This window comes from Oncorhynchus nerka, linkage group LG23, assembly GCF_034236695.1.
Source record: "Oncorhynchus nerka isolate Pitt River linkage group LG23, Oner_Uvic_2.0, whole genome shotgun sequence".
NCBI classification, from domain to species: domain Eukaryota; kingdom Metazoa; phylum Chordata; class Actinopteri; order Salmoniformes; family Salmonidae; genus Oncorhynchus; species Oncorhynchus nerka.
In genome coordinates this window covers 35,559,545-35,568,695 of record NC_088418.1, presented here as the reverse complement: position 1 = coordinate 35,568,695, position 9,151 = coordinate 35,559,545, and positions in this window count along the sequence as shown.

Genomic DNA, 9,151 nt, shown 5'->3' with positions numbered 1-9,151 from the left:
TTATATAATTAAAAACCTGTCTAGGTTCTCTACTGGAGTAGGCCTATACGATCCTAAAATAATTAGTGTCATCTTTTTACATTTAAAAATTAAATCTCAATATAAAAAATGGAAAGGACATATTATTTTTCCGATAGACAAGACATGCTGCACCATGAGTTGGGCTGTCTCTTTGGCAGAGGGTAGCTTGGGGAGAGGAATGAAGTGGGCGGCTTTGGAAAAGCGGTCCACTACTGTCAGGATGTTGCCATCAGATGGGGAAGACCCGTGACAAAGTCCAGGGATATGTGAGACCAGGGACAGTGAGGAACAGGCAGTGGTTGAAAAAGACCAGCCGGGGCTTGCCGAGAAGTCTTGTTCTGCTCATAAACCGTGCAGGCGGCGACAAACATGAAGACGTCTGGGACCATGGTAGGCCACCAAAATCATTGCAGAATAAAGGCCAGGGTCCAACGGGAGCCCGGGTGGCAAGGCAAGCCTGGAGGAGTGGGTCCCCTCCAGGAACAAGGAGGGGACAGTGTCAGGCACAAACATCCGGTATACCTCTCCTTAATGCAACCGCTGTGTCAGCTTTCAAAAAAATCTTTACGGAAAAAGCAAACCATGCAATAATCTGAGATGGCGCTCAGAAAATAAATAAAATTATCCGCCATGTTGGAGTTAACAGAAATCATAAATCACATTATAAACATTCCCTTACCTTTGACGATCTTCATCAGAATGCACTCCCAAGAATCGTAGTTCCACAATGAATGCTTGATTTGTTCGACTGCAACGCTAAGGTGGGACAGAACAACAGGATATGGAGCGGGTTGCTGGGTAGACATAGTGTTTGCCAGGTCAATGAGAACTGCATGAGACTGCTAACTATATGCCCAGCACGATCTCATTGTCACTAATACCTTGTTCCAGCAGAAGAACAAACACAGTTGAAGTCAGAAGTTTACATACACTTAGGTTGGAGTCATTAAAACTAATTTTTCGGGCCTCCCGGGTGGCGCAGTGGTTAAGGGCGCTGTACTGCAGCGCCAGCTGTGCCACCAGAGACTCTGGGTTCGCGCCCAGGCTGTCTTAACCGGCCGCGACCGGGAGGTCCATGGGGCGACGCACAATTGGCCTAGCGTCATCCGGGTTAGGGAGGGTTTGGCAAGTAGGGAAATCCTTGTCTCATCGAGCACCAGCGACTCCTGTGGCGGGCCGGGCGCAGTGCGCGCTTACCAAAGGTTGCCAGGTGCACGGTGTTTCCTCCGACACATTGGTGCGGCTGGCTTCCGGGTTGGATGATGCTGTGTTTAGAAGCAGTGCGGCTTGGTTGTGTTGTGTATCGGAGGACGCATGACTTTCAACCTTCGTCTCTCCCGAGCCCGTACGGGAGTTGTAGCGATGAGACAAGATAGTAGCTACTAAACAATTGGATACCACGAAACTGGGGAGAAAAAGGGGTCAAATTAAATTAAATAAAAACTTGTTTTTCAACCACTCCACATATTTATTGTTAATAACAAACTATAGTTTTGGCAAAATGGTTAGGACATCTACTTTGTGCATGACACAAGTCATTTTCCCAACAATTGTTTACAGATTATTTAACTTATCACAATTCCAGTGGGTCAGAAGTTAACATACATTAAGTTGACTGTGCCTTTAAAACAGCTTGGAAAAATTCCAGAAAAATATGTCATGGCTTTAGAAGCTTCTGATAGGCGAATTGACATCATTTGAGTCAATTGGAGGCGTACCAGTGGATGTATTTCAAGCTCTACCTTCAAAATGCAGTGCCTCTTTGCTTGACATCATGGGAAAATCAAAAGAAATCAGCCAAGACCTCATAAAAAAATTGTAGACCTCCACAAGTCTGGTTCATCCTTGGGAGCAATTTCAAAACGCCTGAAGGTACCACGTTCATCTGTACAAACAATGGTACGCAAGTATAAAAACCATGGGACCATGCAGCCGTCGTACCGCTCAGGAAGGAGACGCGTTCTGTCTCCTAGAGATGAACGTACTTTGGTGCGAAAATTGCAAATCAATCCCAGAACAACAGCAAAGAACCTTCTAGATGCTGGAGGAAACGGGCACAAAAGTATCTATATCCACAGTAAAACCAGTCCTATATCAACATAACCTGAAGACGCCACTGCTCCAAAACCGCCATAAAAAAAGCCAGACTACGGTTAGCAACTGCACATGGGGACAAAGATAGTACTTTTTGGAGAAATATCATCTGGTCTGATGAAATACAAATAGAACTGTTTGGCCATAATGACCATCATTATGTTTGGAGGAAAAAGGGGGAGGCTTGCAAGCTGAAGAACACCATCCTAACCATTAAGCACAGGGGTGGCAGCATCATGTTGTGGGGGTGCTTGCTGCAGGAGGGGCTGGTTCACTTCACAAAATAGGTGGCATCATGAGGCAGTAAAATCATGTTAAAGCAACATCTCAAGACATCATTCAGGAAGTTAAAGCTTGGTCTCAAATAGGTCTTTCAAATGGACAATGACCCCAAGCATACTTCCAAAGTTGTGGGAAAATGGCTTAAGGACAACAAAGTCAAGGTATTGGAGTGGCCATCACAAAGCCCTGACCTTAATCCTATAGAATATTTGTGGGCAGAACTGAAAAAGCATGTGCTAGCAAGGAGGCCTACAAACCTGACTCAGTTACATCAGCTCTGTCAGGAGGAATGGGGGAAAAAATATATTTTTTATTGTGGGAAGCTTGTGGAAGGCTACCCAAAACTGTTGACCCAAGTTAAACAATTTAAAGGCAATGCTACCAAATAATAATTGAGTGTATGTAAACTTCTGACTCACTGGGAATGTAATGAAAGAATTAAAATATTAAATAAATCATTCTCTACTATTATTCTGACATTTCACATTCTTAAAAAAAAGTGGTGATCCTAACTGACCTAAGACAGGGCATTTTTACTAGGATTAAATGTCAGGAATTGTGAAAAACTGAGTTTAAATGTATTCAAATCAAATCAAATCAAATTTTATTTGTCACATACACATGGTTAGCAGATGTTAATGCGAGTGTAGCGAAATGCTTGTGCTTCTAGTTCCGACAATGCAGTGATAACCAACAAGTAATCTAACTAACAATTCCAAAACTACTGTCTTATACACAGTGTAAGGGGATAAGGAATATGTACATAAGGATATATGAATGAGTGATGGTACAGAGCAGCATACAGTAGATGGTATCGAGTACAGTATATACATATGAGATGAGTATGTAGACAAAGTAAACAAAGTGGCATAGTTAAAGTGGCTAGTGATACATGTATTACATAAGGATGCAGTCGATGATGTAGAGTACAGTATATACGTATGCATATGAAATGAATAATGTAGGGTAAGTAACATTATATAAGGTAGCATTGTTTAAAGTGGCTAGTGATATATTTTACATCATTTCCCATCAATTCCCATTATTAAAGTGGCTGGAGTTAGGTCAGTGTCAATGACAGTGTGTTGGCAGCAGCCACTCAATGTTAGTGGTGGCTGTTTAACAGTCTGATGGCCTTGAGATAGAAGCTGTTTTTCAGTCTCTCGGTCCCAGCTTTGATGCACCTGTACTGACCTCGCCTTCTGGATGATAGCGGGGTGAACAGGCAGTGGTTCGGTGGTTGATGTCCTTGATGATCTTTATGGCCTTCCTGTAACATCGGGTGGTGTAGGTGTCCTGGAGGGCAGGTAGTTTGCCCCGGTGATGCGTTGTGCAGACCTCACTACCCTCTGGAGAGCCTTACGGTTGAGGGCGGAGCAGTTGCCGTACCAGGCGGTGATACAGCCCGCCAGGATGCTCTCGATTGTGCATCTGTAGAAGTTTGTGAGTGCTTTTGGTGACAAGCCGAATTTCTTCAGCCTCCTGAGGTTGAAGAGGCGCTGCTGCGCCTTCTTCACGACGCTATCAGTGTGAGTGGACCAATTCAGTTTGTCTGTGATGTGTATGCCGAGGAACTTAAAACTTGCTACCCTCTCCACTACTGTTCCATCGATGTGGATAGGGGTGTTCCCTCTGCTGTTTCCTGAAGTCCACAATCATCTCCTTAGTTTTGTTGACATTGAGTGTGAGGTTATTTTCCTGACACCACACTCCGAGGGCCCTCACCTCCTCCCTGTAGGCCGTCTCGTCGTTGTTGGTAATCAAGCCTACCACTGTTGTGTCGTCCGCAAACTTGATGATTGAGTTGGAGCGTGCGTGGCCACGCAGTCGTGGGTGAACAGGGAGTACAGGAGAGGGCTCAGAACGCACCCTTGTGGGGCCCCGTGTTGAGGATCAGCGGGGAGGAGATGTTGTTGCCTACCCTCACCACCTGGGGGCGGCCCGTCAGGAAGTCCAGTACCCAGTTGCACAGGGCGGGGTCGAGACCCAGGGTCTCGAGCTTGATGACGAGCTTGGAGGGTACTATGGTGTTGAATGCCGAGCTGTAGTCGATGAACAGCATTCTCACATAGGTATTCCTCTTGTCCAGGTGGGTTAGGGCAGTGTGCAGTGTGGTTGAGATTGCATCGTCTGTGGACCTATTTGGGCGGTAAGCAAATTGGAGTGGGTCTAGGGTGTCAGGTAGGGTGGAGGTGATATGGTCCTTGACTAGTCTCTCAAAGCACTTCATGATGACGGAAGTGAGTGCTACGGGCGGTAGTCGTTTAGCTCAGTTACCTTAGCTTTCTTGGGAACAGGAACAATGGTGGCCCTCTTGAAGCATGTGGGAACAGCAGACTGGTATAGGGATTGATTGAATATGTCCGTAAACACACCGGCCAGCTGGTCTGCGCATGCTCTGAGGGCGCGGCTGGGGATGCCGTCTGGGCCTGCAGCCTTGCGAGGGTTAACACGTTTAAATGTCTTACTCACCTCGGCTGCAGTGAAGGAGAGACCGCATGTTTTCGTTGCAGGCCGTGTCAGTGGCACTGTATTGTCCTCAAAGCGGGCAAAAAAGTTATTTAGTCTGCCTGGGAGCAAGACATCCTGGTCCGTGACTGGGCTGGGTTTCTTCTTGTAGTCCGTGATTGACTGTAGACCCTGCCACATGCCTCTTGTGTCTGAGCCATTGAATTGAGATTCCACTTTGTCTCTGTACTGACGCTTAGCTTGTTTAATAGCCTTGCGGAGGGAATAGCTGCATTGTTTATATTCGGACATGTTACCAGACACCTTGCCCTGATTAAAAGCAGTGGTTCGCGCTTTCAGTTTCACGCGAATGCTGCCATCAATCCACGGTTTCTGGTTTGGGAATGTTTTTATCGTTGCTATGGGAACGACATCTTCGACGCACGTTCTAATGAACTCGCACACCGAATCAGCGTATTCGTCAATATTTCCATCTGACGCAATACGAAACATGTCCCAGTCCACGTGATGGAAGCAGTCTTGGAGTGTGGAGTTAGCTTGGTCTGACCAGCGTTGGACAGACCTCAGCGTGGGAGCCTCTTGTTTTAGTTTCTGCCTGTAGGCAGGGATCAGCAAAATGGAGTCGTGGTCAGCTTTTCCGAAAGGGGGGCGGGGCAGGGCCTTATATGCGTCGTGGAAGTTAGAGTAACAATGATCCAAGGTTTTACCACCCCTGGTTGCGCAATCGATATGCTGATAAAATTTAGGGAGTCTTGTTTTCAGATTAGCTTTGTTAAAATCCCCAGCTACAATGAATGCATCCTCCGGATAAATGGTTTCCAGTTTGCAAAGTTAAATAAAGTTTGTTCAGAGCCATCGATGTGTCTGCTTGGGGGGGGATATATACGGCTGTGATTATAATCGAAGAGAATTCTCTTGGAAGATAATGCGGTCTACATTTGATTGTGAGGAATTCTAAATCAGGTGAACAGAAGGATTTGAGTTCCTGTATGTTTCCTTCATCACACCACGTCTCGTTAGTCATGAGGCATACGCCCCGCGACCTGGCTAAGGTGTATGTAAACTTCCGACTTCAACTGTATTTATATTGTAGCGACCCGCACAGACAGCTGTGTGTTATGTGTTAGGCTAGGAGGTGGTTGTGTTGTACTGACCAGTACCCGGTGTTCGCGGGGTCCGACATGTCAATCAACCTGCTATCTGCCAATCACGGGAATGCCTGGAATGTTCTGATGCCGGGCATCCTGGTGGTTGGCGGAGTGGCGTGGAGGGGGGTTGGGCAGGGGGGTGGAGCATTGGAAGTTAAGACCAGGTTCAGCTTTTGTTCTCTCTCTTACGTCTGGGCTTCACAAGAGAAGGTCACGATTGGCTTGTGGGTTATCTGTCATCTTTTTGGCATGTGCTACGGCCCAAACAGTAGCCTGTGTAAAGTTGGTTTAATAAACCGTCAATTCACAAACTCAAGCCTCTGCCTGGACAATTGTTCATTTATGATCTAGTCAGGTCATTACAATATATTCTTATTCCATTCCTTACTTAGACTTGTGCCCCCCTCCGTGCAGAGCGAGCTAGCACGGGACCAGTTCATACAGGCGCTCTCTCCTACGGAGCTGCGCATACAGACCCAGCTGGCTCATCCTGAGTCATTGCAGACAGCCTTGGAGATGGCTTTGGAGAGGGAGCTGGTGTGGGCTGGGGCTTCAGCTGGGGCTTTGGTGGGGGTGCAGGGAGACACACCCTCTGTGCGAGCTGGGGGGCAGAGCAGCCCGGAGCCGGAAAAGCCTGCTTGGGTGGCCGAAATGACAAAACTCATTCGTGCTGTGTCGCTACAGGCGGAACGAAACACACGCCCTGGTCCCAGGGTCTGCTGGGGTTGTGGCCAGCCAGGCCATCTGCGCCGAGATTGCCCCATGTCCCCCAGAGCTCAGGGAAACGGCTCGGGGTCCGCATAGACCGGGTAGTGCGGACCCCTGGCTTTCTATCCCAACCACCATCATCTTCAGGAGGAGCCCACCGGCACAGACGGGGAAGCAAGGCTCCACTTCCCCCAGAAGCAGACGAGGGCAAGCGGATGGAGCCTGTTGTTGTGGTGGGCCGGACCTGTGTTGGGGACTTTTGTCATGTCCCTGTCACTGTGGAGGGGGTGCCCTGCTCGGCCCTGGTGGACACTGGGTCCACAGTAACCCTGGTGAGGCCAGATATTGTGCCAGGTTGGACTCAGTGTGAGCCTACAACTGTGCAGCTCCGCACAGTCACAGGTGAGCTGGCACCCATGAAAGGGAAGGGAATAATGACTCTGACAGTAGGGGGCAGGACTGTGCGTCATCCTGTGTGGGTGGCGGCTGTGCAGGACCCTTGTATCCTGGGGTTGGACTTTCTTAGGAGCACAGGCTGCCAGTTAAACCTAAATAGGGGCACAATGAGCTTCCAGGGAGGGACGGAAGTCACCATGGCCCCCCCTAATGTCACATTCACTCAACCCAACAAACCCTTTACTCCAACAGTTAAAGCAGCAGAGACTCATGGCTGCGCCCCTCCCCACAGCTGTGTGTGACTTTTCCCCAGTCCCCCTGTCACCTACGGCGGTGTGTTACATTCCCCAGCTACCTCCATGACACAGCCCTCTGTGAGCCCGGGCCGCACCCCCCAGCCCAGCTACCCCAGATGGGAGAGGAGAGGACATTGTCTGCAGTGAGGGAGATATGGGGGAGGAACTGTGTTGGTCTTGACCCCGAGCAGCAGGAACGGTTGTGGCAGTTGCTGTTTGAATTCAGAGACAGCTTTGCGTTGAGTGAGGAAGAGGTGGGTCAGACTCATCTGGTGCAGCATGAGATCGACACAGGTGATGCTCGACCCATCAAGATGCGTCCCCGCCGTATCCCGCTGGCACGCCAGGAGGCGGCAGACAAGGCTGTGTTGGAGATGCAGCGGGCAGACTTCATTGAGCCCTCAGACAGCCCCTGGGCGGCGCCAGTCGTCATGGTTCCGAAGAAGGGGGGCAAGCTGAGGTTCTGTGCGGACTACAGGCGGCTGAATGAGGTAACCAGGAAGGACTCATACCCCATACCACGTATCGATGAGTCGCTGGACCTGGTTAGGGGGTCCTCCTGGTTCTCCTCACTAGACCTCTGCAGTGGCTAGCCCCATACAGAGGGGCCTCTTCTCCCCAAACCCCAGGAACCCCCACAATTCCCCTCTCTGGCAATGACATTCTCCAGGCACCCACCCTCAGGTGCCGCAGAAAAGGCTCCAGACAGCCCACTCCCCCTGTCTCCCCCCCTGTGTCACCGCGTGGTTCCCCAGAGCCACGGACTGTATTACCCGTTCCCGCTTCCTTGTCCCCCATATCCCTGCCTTCATCCCCTGGTTCCCAGAGGGGCACTCTGCGACCATCACGGCCACGCAGGCAAAGGAGACCTCCGGGTCGCTTCAGAGACTTTGTTTGTTCCCTCGGGGACGAGGGACTTTGTGGTGGGGGGGCTGTGTAGCGACCCGCACAGACAGCTGTGTGTTATGTGTTAGGCTAGGAGGTGGTTGTGTTGTACTGACCAGTACCCGGTGTTCGCGGGGTCCGACATGTCAATCAACCTGCTATCTGCCAATCACGGGAATGCCTGGAATGTTCTGATGCCGGGCATCCTGGTGGTTGGCGGAGTGGCGTGGAGGGGGGTTGGGCAGGGGGGTGGAGCATTGGAAGTTAAGACCAGGTTCAGCTTTTGTTCTCTCTCTTACGTCTGGGCTTCACAAGAGAAGGTCACGATTGGCTTGTGGGTTATCTGTCATCTTTTTGGCGTGCGCTACGGCCCAAACAGTAGCCTGTGTAAAGTTGGTTTAATAAACCGTCAATTCGCAAACTCAAGCTCTGCCTGGACAATTGTTCATTTTTGATCTAGTCAGGTCATTACAATATATTCTTATTCCATTCCTTACTTAGACTTGTGTGTATTAAGCAGTTGTTGTAGAATTGATAGATATTGCTGCACTGTTGGAACTAGAAGCACAAGCATTTCGCTACACTCACAATAACATCTGCTAACCATGTGTATGTGACCAATAAAATTAAGAGTTGATACATGCAGTTATTATTGTTCAGAATGTCATAAATCGATATAATTAAATCTAGTTGACATTGGTAAAGTTATGTCATCTCCACTTCTTTCGCGGAGAAGAGATGGACCGGGGAGAAAATGCAATCTTTTTAAAAAAAAATGTTTAAACGTTCCCTTTTTTTGTGCAAAATGTCCAAATTTCATTAGTTTGACAGTTTGTAAAGAAATAGAAAGCT